The sequence below is a fragment of the Onychostoma macrolepis genome, chromosome 22, assembly GCF_012432095.1.
Source record: "Onychostoma macrolepis isolate SWU-2019 chromosome 22, ASM1243209v1, whole genome shotgun sequence".
Taxonomy (NCBI): Eukaryota; Metazoa; Chordata; class Actinopteri; order Cypriniformes; family Cyprinidae; genus Onychostoma; species Onychostoma macrolepis.
In genome coordinates, this window is record NC_081176.1 from 17,376,376 (window position 1) to 17,393,912 (window position 17,537).

The 17,537-nt window shown below is 39.0% G+C and overlaps 1 long non-coding RNA gene across 1 annotated transcript; it reads left to right on the forward strand.

Moving 5' to 3' along the window:
* The first annotated feature begins 3,652 nt into the window (after nucleotides 1–3,652).
* LOC131531119 (uncharacterized) lies at nucleotides 3,653–5,652 on the forward strand. The gene is made up of 3 exons (XR_009268571.1): nucleotides 3,653–4,867; nucleotides 5,249–5,313; nucleotides 5,405–5,652. It is a non-coding gene; the product is annotated as an uncharacterized LOC131531119 (long non-coding RNA).
* Nucleotides 5,653–17,537: the final 11,885 nt, after the last annotated feature.

The window sequence follows — 17,537 nt, forward strand, 5'->3', positions numbered from 1 at the left end:
GAATATATAAACTTACAAGTTGAGAAAACTCAAAAATCTGCTGGAGCTGGTTGCCTTAAAATTTTAAGTTGGCTCAACTTTTTTTTTTTTTTACAGTGTGGTTGTTTACTATTAATCTTGAACTCTTGAACTGAATCAGTGAATAAATAATGCTTTTGAGCCGGTTCTCTTCAGTGAACTGGTTGATTTGGTTTATAAGTTAGACGGAATGATTTGTTCCGATTCGTTCATTGGATATTCCATGGATTTGGTTCATCCAATCAGCTTTTAGAGCTCAAACGGTCTTGTTTATGTTTGTTTTCCCAGGTGCCCTGCTTCGGTCCTCTCAAAATAAAATCTATTCTAACAATTTTCTACAAGTTTGTTTTGCTATAAACATTGCGAACAACATTCCCGAGTTTGTAAATAACAGATTGATTTTAAATTACTGAACAGTGTGAGTTGAAACACAAGCTCACAGTAGTGTGTCAAACAAACACGAAAGGCAATTGTGTTTTTCCATGCAACAGCCTTGAGGAAATTACAGTGTGTGCATCGTGTTTTGCATCGATGTGAATGTCAGTGCTTTCAGGAAAGAGGAAAAATCAATGGAGACTTCATCTCAAATGAAACAGGACCTCGTGGAACTGGTGTCTCACCTCTGTACCTGATGATCTGGGAAATGAGCCGTATTCACACTTCAGTAAATTACTGTCATTAGCATCTTTAAGATTATTTTTGCTTCCTTGCACTGTAAAAAAATCATAATGTGAATATACCAACCTATTTAAATTACCTAAAATATACTGGTTTGTTAAAATAATTATTAAATTCTACTTTGGAAATAAATGGCATTTTACTTACAAAAAAAATTGTAGTAACAATATTTTACAGTAAAAGTAACGAAATAGTTTGTTAAATATAATTAATAATATATTTATTTATATATTATTCACATTAACAACATAACATAATATAATATACATTAGACTGATTAGTTTTTTTTATGGTAAGGTTAGACACATTGTCTTATTGATCTATGTGTTTTTCATTGCATGTGGTAAAATAACAGTAAAATTTAGCAGTTTTAACTTTCACATTTAATATATTTCCCCTTAAAATTACAAATATTTTTTATTGTGTGGATGGAAAGAGTTCTGAACGAATATTAACTTAATCAATTAACTTACAGAAAATATAATTAGTATACATAAAATGCATAGTATTTTACAGTAAAAGTAACTGAATTGGTATCTTATTATAATTATAATAATATTTCAATTCACATATCAGCTTATATAATAATAATAAATATTCAAAATATAATGTATTTAATTTTAAACAGAGTGATTATTTTTACAGTATTACTGTATACTTAAGAAACCAATGACTAATATTTCAATTAGCAATATACAATAAAATACCAATAATTTACCAGGTCTGTTCAAATCTAATATATTTGATTAATGTAATTATTATATAAAATAATTATATAAAATAAATTTGACAAATTACAAGGTATTTTTAAATGTCCAATAAAGTATTGTATGGTAAAGTTAGACATATTGTCCACACATGTAATTTTTCATTGTATATGGCATTGCATATTAAGCAGATTAAGCATTTTTTTTCCCAGCACGGTTGGAGAAAGTCTCCAAATGAATCTGCAAACTTTAAGAAACAAGATTCACAATTAACATTTCTGTAAGTGGCTGTTCAATAATTCAGGTTCACATCCATATCAACCTATTATACTCAACAGCATTAGCCATTCTTCACACACACACACACACACACACACACACACACAGACATGTGAGAGTGTAAACAATCATTTCAGCAGCATACAAACGCTCCCGAATGTGACCGTTCACACGCACAAACACTACCAGAGGAACGTTTGTAACCTCTTCACCTGAATCACATCGGCCTTTCTTCTTCCCCTCTTCTACCTGCAGTGCTAGTCGTCATTTCTTTATCATTCCCTCCCTCCTTCAGTGCATTTCTTCCCCCTGGTAAGGAATAATAATTATATAAACAGTCTGGATGACAGAGGAGAGTCTTTGCTGGTGGCAATAACTCAGCATCTCTGCTGGAGGATCCAAACACTTCTTATCAACTGGCTGTATTTGCAAACAGAGTATGATTTTAGCATCAGTGCACCATGTGAAAGTTAATAAGACAACTGGATTAAGATAATAATATAATATATATATTTTAAAATATTATTTAAAATTAATATGAAATTTTTATATTACAATAATACATTTAACTATGAAATTATTATTATATTATATGGTAATTCATATTGTTTAAATAATATTTAAATGTAATATTTCAACAATACATTTTACTGTAAATTATATGATAATTCATATTGATACATCTATCATTTCTCATATAATGTGAAAGTTACCAGGTTTATTGGCTTTACATGATCATATTATGGCTTTAAATAGATATAATATAATATAATAATTTTAAGATTTTTGTTTAATTGTTTTGTACTAAAATATATTTCACTGTAAATTATATGGTAATTTAGATTGTAATAGTCATAAAACAATTTTCACAATATTTTACAGTAAAGTCACATATTATTTAATTCTAATATAATGTTGATTAGTTAACAGGTTTAATTTACAATTAATTTTATAATTATACTATGGACATGTTAATTAACAGGTTTAATTTGGGTTTAATTTAACCGCTTCAAACAGCATTGTGGCTTGAATGCAAATGAATGCTAAATGTAAAATTACAATAATTTTTACAGTGTACATAAATCTTCACACTGAAGGCTAGTATGATTTTTATTTTGTCCCATAGACTTTCATTTTAAAATCAACGTACTGTACACTAATTAGACAATACAGCAAGAGATAGCTTGTGTTATACGTATATGGGTGAACACAATGAGGCTTATGAGTCATTTTTCAGTCCCTGTTCATACCTGCTGCTGGATGCTTTAGGGGACCAATTAGTGTATTGTAGATTTACAGGAGAAGCGCCTGATGAATGGCGGCTGAATAACAATGGACCTGTGTAAAAAAAAAAAAAAAAGCAGCAACAAATGAGATCATTTAGCTGAATGTGAGTGTACAGAAACACAGTCTGTTGAGGATTCATCTATCAAAACAATCATTCAGATGCTCTCCCTGTTGCAGCTACAACACCATATAAACATCTAATTAATTATGAAGCAATAATTACGAAAGATTCCTTTTTCCGAAAAACAAAAACAAAACAAAATGCCTAGTGTTTGGCTGGATATTAGAATATCGAAACTTTGATTTGAAATTAAAAATAATGAATTATTATGAATTCATTCATTAATTGGAATCAGGAATATTATAGTTTTAATTTTTCTGTTCCAAATTTGTTTTTAAAAATCATATATTAGTTATTGTTAGATTTAAAAAGGCACATAAATATTTTATTTATTTTAGAGCAGTTTTTGTTTTCATTCCTAATATCATAGAAGAACAAATTATTGATGGCATATAATGACAGCTGATAACATAATACTATAAAAAAAATTATAATTTCACTGTGAATCATATAGTAATTCATATTACACAGCACTGAATGAATGATGTGAAAGTTATACATGTATTGGCTTTATAATATAATATAATACTTTGATTTTGAAATCATTTTCACGGTTAACTGAATTACCTGTCAACTATATCTCTGTCAAGAACATTGGATGAAAGCGTTTACTTCAAGCATTATGTGAAAACTATCACTGATCATTAAATAGTAATATTTATTACGCTAAATTACAAAGACACACACACACACAAAGAGAGAGAGAGAGAGAGAGTAGAACTTGGTGTGCGTATGTTTTGGTGCGCGCACATACAAACGAGCGGGAACACAAATACGCTGAGGCACGCTTTTCGCGCCGTTTGTTTCTTTCACTGATGTGACAACACTGAGATCACAGGAGATTGATGAAAGAAAAAAAGGTAAGAAACAGAGAATTGAAATATTTACTGAGGCGCTTGGGTACTAGAGGAGTTTATTTGATGTTGAATTATTGATAAGATCCCTCAGGGACTGCGTTTTAGGGTGGTGGAAACCATAACAGGAAAATATACCATAAGCAGCATACACCATACCCTAGAAATCATCGCGATAGTCCCGCAGTTCTGTTCTTATCCCGTTGCCAGCTGTGCCAGGATCAGTTCTTCAGCATCTGTCTACATACAACAACACTGTGGTTAGCCCATATAAGAATCAGTGCTACTCTGAAACTGTAGCTTGCTAAGCTACACTGTTAGACATTTCTGTAATTTCCACAGTTACTGTATATCACCCAGTGTAATACTGCAAATTCCCTTTACAGTGAATAACTGTAATACCCTTTGCATCATGGGAATTTTCTGTGACGTCAGACCCCACATACAGAGACTTACTGTATTTTTTAAAATTGCTGTATACTACTGTAACGATCTCTTTGGCGCCATTATACTGAGGTCGTTTTATTTTCCTAATTTCTTACATTTGGATTGACACAATTTACCCTACACCGTGTCTACAACACCGCAGCAGCTTGGGACTGACTACTGGATGTGTTATATCGCTTGTAATGATTGGAAAATCCGTTTGTAATTCGTGTCAGAAACAGTGCCAGCGCCTGGAGTACATCTGCACGTCAGAAATATACCGGGGCATCGCTTTACTGTCCGCATCCACTGTAGATAGTATATATAATGGGTTCTATATTGTTTTTTATCGAGTCGCGCCGCGCCACTCGCGTCCGAGGAAGACACGGAAGCAGCGGGGCAGCGCCGGGGATGAACCCGTGAGAGTGGAAGGGCTCCGGAGAACATCTATGCTGTGTGTCGATGCACTTTACGAGAGAATAAGACCAGCAAGCAAGGTAAAAATATATGTACGTTTGTCTGTGTGTTTGTGTCAGATTTTTGCACACCAGTTTCACCCACAGTAACATTTACTGGTCAACATGACGGTTACAGAACTTTACCATGGTAAAACTGCGCTGTCGTTTCAAACGACTTTTGTCAGCTTATTGAATTAAGTTACCGAATTAAAATAGTTTTTAACGAGCAACGCTTATCTTATATTAACATTAGGTTAACTAATGTGAAATTTAGTTCAGGTGTAATGTTGGCCAGTAGCCTGAGAAAATAAAATCGTATGTTAGCTAGGTTAAACTAGTTTTATGGCTAGCTGCCTTTCTAGTTTTAGAATTAGTTTGTTATAGTTTTTAATGGAATTTTTTTGTATTCGTGTTTTAAAGGCAACTGCAATGAAGCATCAAGAAAGACATGAGCAGGCCAGCCACCCTGAGACTGATAATTCATGGTAAGACAACAACTATGGTTTTGAGAGGTTTGTGTATTCTATATGAGGTTTGCCTTTTAAAAGTGTGCTATTTCTACTTCTTGTTTTTCAGAGAAGACATTTCTGTCAAAGTGGATGGTGAGCAAAGATGGTGGCCACGTTTTGGAGCAGCACCTGGGTTTTGCAGATGGCTATGTATTCTTTGGCTGCTTGTCTTTTTTTCCTCATTATGTTTCTGTTGCCTAAAGATTCTTTGTGAGGATAAATCCAGAGGACACAACATAATGCACTGCAAAACGTCCTGAGACAGGAGAAATGGTGAAGATGCACTGTTCCAGCATTGGAAGTCTGTATTTTTAAGTGTTATACATGCAATGTTTTAAATAAAGAATTTGATATTTTGTAATTATTGTGTCTGTTTTAATTGAATGCCAGTAGTACCTATGTAGAGTTTAAAAATAAAATGAATTATATATAAAAATGATAAAATCTAATGAAATCTATATTAAAATGAATGAATTACAGTAGTATACTGATAAATCAAATACAGTTTGCTACTGCAAATCTTAATTACAGTAACTTACTGGCAACAGTGTTGCCAGTTAGTTACTGTAAAAACCCTTTGAAATGTCTAACAGTGTACTGATAATTTGAAGTTGTTCAATTATCTTTAATAAGACCATATTTAAAATAACTAAAAAACAATGAAGATGTATATATATATATATATATATATATATATATATAAATATAATATTATGTAGCCTATTATACAAGATTTTGGAAATATATTCCATAATATTGTGGAATATTGTGGCTGAATTGTACTTGAATAGATAAAATTACACGAAATGCAACAACAAAACCTAGAATATAAGTTACAGAATATAATAATATATGCAGGTTTTAAATTCTAACTGTAAATGTTCATTATTAAAAGGGATGCAAAATGTCAAACCAGTTCACTAAATCACCCAAACCAGTTCCCTAAAATAACTGTCCAAAGAGATTGACTAAAATGTCTAAATCTGTCCAAAGGTTTCACTAAAATTAATTGTGCAAACCAGTTCACTAAAATTAACTGTCCAAATGATTCCCTAAAACGAATTGGCCAGCTTCATTAAACAAAAGATGAACTGTTCAATGTACTAAAATAAACTGATTCACTACAATGAATCACACAAACAAATTTACTAAAATCGTTCAAACTAGTTCACTAAAAATGAACTATCCAAACTGACTAAATTGATTAAAATTAACCATTTGAACAGATTCACTAAAACAAGCCACCCAAATTGTTGTACTAAAATTAATTTTTCAAAAGTTGCAAATTTTATTGCAGGTCTTGCATTTGGATTAGTTCATTCATCTGTAAAGTTGTCATCACACAAAAACAACATAAAAACAACGCTTTTTCACACTTACGTGTTACTGCAAAAGTTCAAATTTTCTAAACCTCTGTCTACTGAAGTTAATTTTGAGTCTAGTAACTGCAGGGTTTTCAATTTATTAGCAGCCCGAAGGGTGCAATGTGAGAAAGATACTAGATCCTTTAATCTGAATTTCAGTCTATCGAAAAGTAATAAATACTGATTATTTCACAGACACAACTGAAGAGTCACTCTTTGTCACTTTCTAAGATTTGTTGCCTCTAACCTCACAAGATCAAGAGAGCAGTCCTTCCCCAGAAGCACAAACAAATTGGTCCTACAACTTTGTTTCCAGCAGAATTGGTGCACCACGAACTCCCGGAAGTTGTATAATGCCGGACTTGCAAATTAAACCAATATATTCCACACAAGACACCCGGAATTGTCGTACACTCCTGGGAACAAGGAGATAACAGCTACAACTCAAGCACAGACAGACAAACAACAGTAATAAACACACTGAATCTGTGCTCCAAAAAAGAGCGAGCCAGTAAATGTGGCCTGGTTTCCCAACCACCCGATGTGAGCATAACAAATAAAACAATCATATTTGTCCTATTTTCCTGACAGATCAAAGATAGTACACATGCTACTGAGGTATTAGCAAAGTTTCTGCCAACTGAAGTTGCTGTTGTACAGGTCAGTTTAAATAAAGCGCAATTAATTCTCTCCCATGCTGTTCTTCTCTGGCTGTCAGGCCTGAGTAAGATGTAAGCTGGGAGATGCATGGTAATTAAGTCTGGAAATAAATTAGATATTGACATTCTCCCTACATTTGTGTGGTAATGTTTCCGTAAGCAGCTTAGCAAATGGCAAATGTGCTGTGCTAATAGGCTAATCCTCCAGCTGTCTGCTCAGAAACCCTCTCTTGCTTTCTTTTTCTCTCCTTTTCTCCGCCAAGCTCATGATGTGGTGGGTGTCACCTTTGAATGGGAAGAAAAGGTTGAGCCAAAAACACCATGACTTAATTTAAACGCATAGTATTAAGTTGGAGTGACATTAGTAGAATTTTGGTGAGAATTTGCAGACAAAAAGATCTATTGTCAATTGTGTAGTGATATATAAAGCACAGCTTACACAGAAGTAAAATTTAAACCATTTATCTTTCTGTTGCCAAACAGGTTCTGTTTTACTATTTTGCCTCTCTGGTCTGATTGGTGGCTAATTCATATAACTTGTACGTTTTCGTACAATCTGCTCACGCCCCAGTGACAGTTATGTTTAGGGTTGCAGGTTAGGGGAACACATTCATGCTTACTTATTTCCATAAACATTGTAAGTTTTTCTACAATTCTACATACAAAGTCACCAAATTGTAAAATAGTTACATTTTCATTTGAGATCAGGTTTCTGATCGAAATTTCATTTTCTAACCAAACAGCTTTCTGCTGGTCAGTGCCGTGAATTCACATGACCAATTTGAACTTATTGCAAAATCCGCATGTCGAAATCTTTTGCCCTCATGTGAAATTCTAGATTACGTGGATTCCTGGTGCAAGGGAAACAGGTCAATTTAGCTCAAAGGGAATCATGTATGATTTTCTAGGGAATTTGAACAGAATCACTGTTTTACGGCTGATCACTGAGTCGGCCAGCGATTCACTGAACGAGCCGAATAACATCAACTCTGCACTGGATATTAAAATCCAAAATATAGTGAAAACACTATTTAATAGCACAGTAAGATCGACAGTTTAAGACATTAACTTGTAAGCACAAAACCACAAGATACTTCTCTTTTCAAAAGAATTTATTGGATACACCTAAGACATGTAAACTAATCTAACACATGAACACATGCATTCAACACATTCACACAAGGTGCAGGAAGAGAGAAAGTGAGGAAAGGATGAGTTTAGAGAATGAAAATGGGAAATCCCAAGTTTATAGCAATATGTGCAATTGCATATAGACCTGAACAGCCAATCAATCACTTAATTAACCCTCGCATTGAGTTTCTCAATGAGGCTAAAATTAAATGCACCAGCTCAGCTAGAATCTGGAGTTTGTACTTGCGTTGCCTTGTAGACAAGGCGTGGCGGAAATTTTTTTTACTCAGAACACGAAACTCACAACGGAAAGAAAATAAATTAAAGTAAAAGAATAAAAGGATGTAGCGAGACTAGGTGGTTTATCTTCTCATCGTGGTGTTAAGTAGCAGCTGGCATGTAAGCCATAGCACGCTCAAAGAACGCAAAAAGTGATGACAAAAAGCATGGCTAAAAGCAATGACTAAAAAGCAAAAAAAAAAAAAGGCATGGTTTGATGGTGTCCTGAGTTTTTAACTGGGCTTTTGGACACATCCCAAAATGTTGTTGACCAATTAGATATTGTATTAGCTCGCTCGGGGTGTTGCTCTGTTTCTCCTCCCAATCCATAAATCAACATGTTATCTAGTCAGTCACATGGTCTGAATTTTCCCGCTCTTGCAGAGTATAATTTTGGACATGATTTCTATAACCAGAATATGATACATTTGACAAAGTATTGATTGGAATAAACGCTTCAAGCTAGATTTTTCATGCTCATACATACCAAACACGAATATAAACCCTTAAGCTATTCAATAGTTATTAAAAAGACATACACAATGAGTGATTAGGACATGAAAGTCAAAAGTGTGGGTTACATACATATTATGGAGTTATGCATAGAAATGATTAGTTGCTCATAAGTCCTTTTAAGATGATTTTAGGTGCATCTACACAGTTTCTGTGCCATTCTGTGGACGTGAGAATGTGTTCTGTGTGTCACGGGACGGGAGAGACGAAGACTCAAATGCTGGCAAATGGTGTTTCCATTATTTACAAATTACAAAATAAACCAAAAAACAAATGAAACCACCCCGAAGGGGAAAAAGCCAGAGCTAACACAAGCACTGAAAACAAGACATACACGGGGCACAAGGCAGACAGATATCACAGGCATTACCTGGCACAAAAGTGAGACAAACGAGCCCCGAACAGAAAACACAGGAAGCCTAAATAGGGAAAGCAATCAGGAAAACAGCTGGGGCAAATGATTCAATAACGAGGTGAGTGGAGTTAGGGGAATTGAATCCGGGAGACAGTGACCTCTGGTGGTGAGAGGGAGAAACGCAGGACCTGGACTCCTGATAGGACCCCCCCTCTAAGGAATGGCTTCCAGACGTTCCCAAGCACCCAACCAGGGGGATCGCAAGGTGGGAACGGAGCAGGGGAAGGGGAGGGATGGGGGGCCAGGTCCGTGTGCTGGTGGGGGACCTGGGGACTGAGGCAGCGCCGGTGAGATGGGGACCCAGGGCAGAACCAGCGGCCACCACAACAGTGTGTGTGGAGCTGCCACCCTGGAACGGGCAATGGCTGGCTCCGCTTCTTTGGGAGCGAACACCGCCGCCTTGGGGGAACCGCAAGCGGACACCGCCGCTTCGGGAGCATTGTGAGCGGACCCCGCCGCCTTGAGAGGATCGTGAGCGGCCACCGCCGCTTCGGGAGGATCGTGAGCGGCCTCTGCCGCCTCGGGAGGATCGTGAGCAGCCACCGCCGCTTCGGGGAATTCGTGAGCGGACCCCGCCGCCTCGGAAAGGCCTGAGATGAGCCCCACCTCCTCGGAGGAAAACTCAATGGACACCGCCGCTTCGGGAGCTTCGTGAGCGGGAGCCACCGCTTCGGGAGCTTCGTGAGCGGGAGCCGCCACCTCGGGAGGATCGTAAGCAGGCACCGCCGCCTCAGGAGGATCGTGAGCAGGCACCGCGACCTCGGGAGGATCGTGAGCGGGCACCACTGCCTCAGGAGGATCGTGAAAGGGCCCCGCCGCCTCGGAAAGGCCTGAGATGGGCCCCGCCTCCTTGGAGAAAAGCTCAGCGGACACCGCCGCTTCGGGAGCTTTGTGAGCGGGTGCCGCCGCTTCGGGATGATCGTGAGCGAACACCGCGGCCACCTCGGAAAGGCCTGAAACGGGCCCTGCGACCTCGGAGAAAAGCACAGCGGACACCGCCGCTTCGGGAGCTTTGTGAGCGGACGCCGCCGCTTCGGGAGCTTTGTGAGCGGGAACCGCCGCTCCCCTCACCGACATCAGCGGAGGATCCTCCACGCTGCGTCTCAGCCCGGGGCGCTCAAAGAAAGACCCCGAGATTCTGGAAGTGGCTGGCATGATCCGAGGAGGATCTGGAGCAACAGCCCAGACTGGGAGGGGGGCACCCTCCCGCAGCTCCACCTCCTTCAAATAGATGACGTGATCGACCATTTCCCAATAGGACCACGTATCTAGCTCCCCCAGCTCCTCCCGGTTGACAGGCTCATCCAGGCCCGCTAGAAACAGGTGGATGAGGGTGCTCCCTCCAATCCCTAGCTCCTGGCCTGCCTCGAAGAGGTCTTCGGCGTACCGCCCGAAGGGGCGATTGTCTTGTGGGCAGGGATGCGGCCCACTGGCTGGGGCTTGGTTCCTCTGTCGACCAGGAGCTGGGTACAAGAAAATTCTCATTACCGCTGAGTCTTCAAGTGGCTCGTTTGTACTGTCACGGGACGGGAGAGATGAAGACTCAAATGCTGGCAAATGGTGTTTCCTTTATTTACAAATTACAAAATAAACCAAAACACAAATGAAACCACCCCGAAGGGGAAAAAGCCAGAGCTAACACAAGCACTGAAAACAAGACATACACGGGGCACAAGGCAGACAGATATCACAGGCATTACCTGGAACAAAAGTGAGACAAACGAGCCCCGAACAGAAAACACAGGAAGCCTAAATAGGGAAAGCAATCAGGAAAACAGCTGGGGCAAATGATTCAATAACGAGGTGAGTGGAGTTAGGGGAATTGAATCCGGGAGACAGTGACCTCTGGTGGTGAGAGGGAGAAACGCAGGACCCGGAATCCTGACGCTGTGAAGACCAAAGAGGTTAAAAGGTCTCATAAGGAATTTCAGTCTGGTTCTTGTCCTCTAGGTGGGGGAAGTCAATCCCAGGAAGCTCATGATTTCTATCATGGGTTTACATTTGACGGTCATGCTGTGCTTCTCTTTGACCATTAACCTTGGTTACTTGCCCCAAATTTGACAATCTCCTTCCTGAGTTGGAATCATCAAGTCAAGTCACCTTTATTTATATAGCGCTTTTAACAATACAGATTGTGTCAAAGCACTTAACAGTATCAAATTGGAGTATATAGTGTCAGTAATGTATAATGATGAGATTAAACACTCAATTTTCAGTTAAAGGCATTTCATTATTGAATTCAGAGATGTCATTGTCTAGCTCATTTTAGTATAAATAGTATCTGTGCAATCAAATCGACAATAATCGCTAGAAATTAAGTGTCCCCAACTGAGCAAGCCAGAGGCGACAGCGGCAAGGAACCAAAACTCCATCTGTGACAGAATGGAGAAAAAAAAAACCTTGGGAGAAACCAGGCTCAGTCGGGGGGCCAGTTCTCCTCTGGCCAGACGAAACCCGCAGTTCAATTCCAACCGCAGCCATGTCAGATTGTGTAAAGGGCTTATCTGATTCCCGTGGTCTTGTCCCGATGGAGCAATTTAATTTATAATTTAATGTATTTGTTATATGTGTGTTTTATTCATTACTTGAAGTTTTTCATTTATATGACTTATTCATTTGCTATAATTGTAATGCATAGTTTAATGCATTTATTGTTTCTCTGTCTATTTTTATAATATATATTTGTTTGTTTATTAATTTAAATTTATAGTTTAATTAATTTAATATATTTCTGTTGTGTATATATATATACATATATATATATATATACACACATATATATATATATATATATATATATATATATGTGTGTGTATATGTATAAATATATATATATTTTTAATTTATTTATTTTAATACTATTTATTATTTCAGAATGTATTCATTTTTCATATTTGTATATTTTTATGTTTTAATTAAAATTTTAAATGTATAAATGTATTATATTTCTATTTTTATATTGTTGCAATTTCTAACAATAATAGTATTATGTAGTTAGTTATTTTGTTTTATTTTTAGTTTTATTGTATTTTAGTCGAGGTCTTCACTGGGGATATGTCTCTGGGGCTCATCTAGGTGTCTTGGTCTCCGCTGACGATCAGGGTTGTAGACATCATCTCTTGGTGCTGATCCACCATCTGATCGGATACGGACTGAGAAACAGAATAAGAAAAAAACAGACAAATATTAGCGTAGATGCCATTCTGCTTATGATGTAAAGAGTACATTGTGTGTTATGGGGAGTGTTCCCGGTTTCGGTTGATCTAATTAATGCAGCCTAACAATCCTTTAATGGATTTGAATAATAGAAGCGTATTAGTGTGTTGTGTACGCCAGGTTAAAGAGATGGGTCTTTAATCTAGATTTAAACTGACAGAGTGTGTCTGCCTCCCGAACAGTGTGCGGTAGATTGTTCCAGAGTTTGGGCGCTAAATAGAAAAAAGATCTGCCGCCCGCAGTCGATTTTGATATTCTAGGTATTATCAAATGACCAGAGTTTTGAGAACACAGCGGATGTGGAGGACTATAATGTGATAAGGGCTCGCTCAAGTAATGAGGAGCTAAGCTATTCAGGGCTTCATAAGTAATTAACAAGATTTTTAAATCTATCCGATGTTTGATAGGGAGCCAGTGTAGTGTTGACAGAACCGTGCTAATATGGTCATAGTTCCTGGTTCTAATAGGGACTCTAGCTGCTGCATTTTGGACCAACTGTAGTTTGTTGATCAAGCGTGCAGAACAACCACCCAATAAAGCATTACAATAGTCTAACCTTGAGGTCATAAATGCATGAATTAGCATTTCTGCATTTGACGTTGAGAGCATAGGTCGCAATTTAAATATGTTTTTGAGTTGGAAAAACACAGTTTTACAGATGCTAGAAACATGGCTTTCAAATGAAAGATTGCTATCAAACAGCACACCTAGGTTCCTAACTGATGAAGAAGAATTGACAGAGCAACCGTCAAGTGTTAGATAGTGTTCTAGGTTATTACATGTGGGGTTTTTAGGACCGATAATTAACACCTCTATTTTTTCAGAATTTAGCAGTAAGAAATTTCTCGTCTTCCAGTTTTTTGTATCGACTATGCATTCTGTTAGTTTCTCGATTTGGTGAGTTTCACCGGGCCGCGAAGAAATATAGAGCTGAGTATCATCAGCATAACAGTGAAAGCTAACATCATGTCTCATGATAATATCTCCCAAGGGTAACATGTAAAGTGTGAAAAGTAATGGCCCTAGTACTATCTATTATCAATAAGTTAATTATCGATAAGTGTTCCTTTTTTGTGTTAATTTTGTAAGCTGTTCTGTGAAAGCGGCTTGCTTCAGACTCATAGCGCTGGGGATCTGATTTATGACATCCTGTTGTCTTGGGCCTGTTGGAACATGTTTCAGTGTTCTGAACCAATTTTAAATTGTCTCATTCGCTCTGATATCCCACACTGGAAAATGGAAATGACTGGATTTCTCCTGTGAAATTTCACTAAGTAACAGAAAATGTGATTGCAATATAATTGAAATAAAGCTAAAAACAGCCAAAGATTTATTCTGTTCAGTTTAATGTCATTAATAGCAGTTTGAAGGTGCACGCACATTCGCAAAATTTTGCAGGCAATAAAGATCCGTTGTCTATTGTCAATAGTGTCGAGAATCTCTTGAGACACAGACCCCCATCTCCATTTGCGAATACATTTATAGAGTATCTTTAAAATTTGCAGTGCTCATTTGTTTCACCAGGTGGGGTCACTAGCAAACTTTCTGCGAAATTTCACAGGCAAAAAAGGTCCATTGTCTATTGCCAATAGTTTAGCGATGTATGAAGCAAGAAGCTTTCTGTTTTGGTGAATGCAACGAATTCACTTGAACTCTTTGTGAAATCTACGAGTGGATATCCTTTTCTTTTACGCGAAAATCCCGATTATGTGGATTCCTATTGAAACGACTGGATTTTGCCTGCAAAATTTCACAGATTAATGGTAAATGTGATCGCAATTTTAGCGGTAGTTGACCAAAAAAGTAAGTATGGCTGAAAAACAACCAAAGATTTACTAGGTATGCTTTTACTAGCGAATTTATTTCTGAATTCAGATTCATTTTCAAGATCCAACTCAGATGTCCAGAGACTTGCTTTTAAACCCTGGCCACACTATGGCTTCAAAAGGACTTTGATACTTCTCAAAGTGGCCTAGATGACAAAAGCATTAATAATTGAGTCATATATCATAGTATGTAGTTGGCCTGTGCTAAATAGAGACATTATTGTGCTTCTGAATTTCAAAACTGACATGGTAAGCAGGTGAGGCTACATATCTGTCCCTCATGACCTGTGCTTGGAGTCCCTGAGCTCTGTGAAGCTCATCAGAAGTGCTATGGGAACCGTGTCGAGACCTGAGTGAGAGTTTAATTGGTGTGAGAGAGAGACTTGAAAGCTCTGAATAATAGATATCAAACCTGTGGAGACACTCAAGGAAAAAAACAGATGTTCCTGAGACACACTTTTTTTTTCTCCCCACATAAACTTTGTGTTAGTTGAATGGAGGCTTTCACGAATTGGTTTGTGGTTTGTTCAATGTGTCATAATGAGCTCCATAAACCCAGTATCTTTCCCTGGCATTAGCCAACATGCGTCTGAGTTTCGGGGGTTTTAGGGAAGTGTGAAAGAAAGCTTCTCCAGGCTTCCCCCTTTATCCAAGGCTCAAGCTGCTAGCTGCCGGCACGTATGATTTAAGATCAGACCTTGGTCTTAGTGACAAAGCTGCAAAAGTTTCTCTTTTCGTCTCACATTGTGCTGCAAATGTTTCAGTTGAAATTGTGAGTATTAGTGTAAATACATGCAGTTTTAACATTTGCATAGTGATACATACATTAATAATGTATGTACAGCTTATTTATTATACCTTATGCACTATGTATTTATGACTTCACAGACAAATGTTTCTAGAATATTTTTTACCTAAAATATGTATAAATATGTTAAAACAGCAAGAGCCAATCTGTCCCGCAGCATCAAAAATGGAAAACGGTCATATGCTCAAAAAATCAATAATTACTTCACAGACAGCAGAGACACACGGAGTCTGTGGAAAGCCATTCAGACCATCACAGACTACAAGCCCCCACCACAGGCCTGTGATGATGACACATCCCTCCCAGATACACTCAACCACTTTTATTCACGGTTTGAAATGCAGAATGACACACCTGCACAAAAACTGCCCACACCTCCCAACGACCAGGCGCTCTGTCTGTCTCCAGTCGACGTAAGGAAGACCCTATCTAGGATCAACCCACGCAAGGCTGCGGGTCCCGACAACATACCTGGCCGTGTACTGAAAGACTGTGCTGAACAGCTGACAGATGTCCTAACAGATATCTTCAACACCTCGCTGAGCCAGGCAGTCGTCCCCACATGTCTCAAATCCACAACAATCATACCGGTACCAAAGAAATCACCTGTGTCCTCTCTAAATGACTACCGTCCCATAGCACTGACTCCAATCATAATGAAGTGCTTTGAGAGGTTAGTCATGCACAACATCAAAACCAGCCTCCCCAACACACTCGACCCGCTCCAGTTTGCATACCGTCCAAACCGCTCTACGGACGATGCAATCTCCTCCACCCTCCACCTGGCTCTTACCCACCTAGAAAACAAAGACTGTTATGTTAAAATGCTGTTCATTGACTTCAGCTCAGCATTCAACACAATAATTCCACAACAGCTCATAAATAAACTAAACCTGCTGGGCCTTAACAACTCCCTCTGTAATTGGATTCTGGACTTTCTAACCGGAAGACCTCAGTCAGTCCATGTCGGCCACAACACCTCGAGCACTACCACACTGAGCACAGGTGCCCCACAAGGCTGTGTGCTCAGCCCGCTGCTCTTCACGCTGCTGACCCACGACTGCACTGCCAAGTCCAGCTCCAACCACATCATCAAGTTTTCTGATGACACAACAGTGGTAGGTCTCATCAGCAACAATGATGAAACGCACTACAGAGAGGAAGTGGCACAGCTGGCTGAATGGTGTGGCACTAACAACCTGTCCCTCAATGTGAGTAAGACAAAGGAGGTTGTGATGGACTTCAGAAGGAACTCCGGTGATCACCCCCCACTGACCATCGACAGCTCGCCTGTGGAGAGAGTCAGCAGCACTAAATTCCTGGGGGTGCACATCACAGAGGATCTCACCTGGACCACCAACACCATCTCACTCTCCAAGAAGGCACAACAGCGCCTACACTTCCTCCGCCGGCTGAAAAGAGCAAGTCTCCCTCCACCCATCCTCACCACTTTCTACAGGGGCACCATTGAGAGTGTGCTGACCAGCTGCATCGCTGTCTGGTACGGGAACTGTACCGCAGCAGACCGCAAGACCCTCCAGCGGACAGTGAACACAGCTGCAAGGATCATCGGTGCCCCTCTCCCCTCCATCCTGGACATTTTCCTTACACTATGCTCCAGCAAAGCAAATAGTATCGTGAAGGACTCCACACATCCCTCCCACAGTCTCTTCCAGCTCCTACCATCAGGAAGACGGTACCGGAGCATCAGAGCCCGCTCTGCCAGACTGCTCAACAGCTTTTTCCCCCAGGCTGTGAGAGCCCTGAACTCAAATCACCCCGGCCCTCTCTGAACCCCCATACAAACCCCCTACCTCCTGAAACATGTACCATCTGAAACTTATGGAACTTTTTTTTTGTGCAATCGAAGTGTGCTACACACAGGTGAGTGGGCCTGTACAAACCACCTGTAGTAGCACACTCTCCTCCTCTGTGCGCACTAGTCACTTTTCACACACACTGCTGTGTGTATACAAATCCCACAAAAAG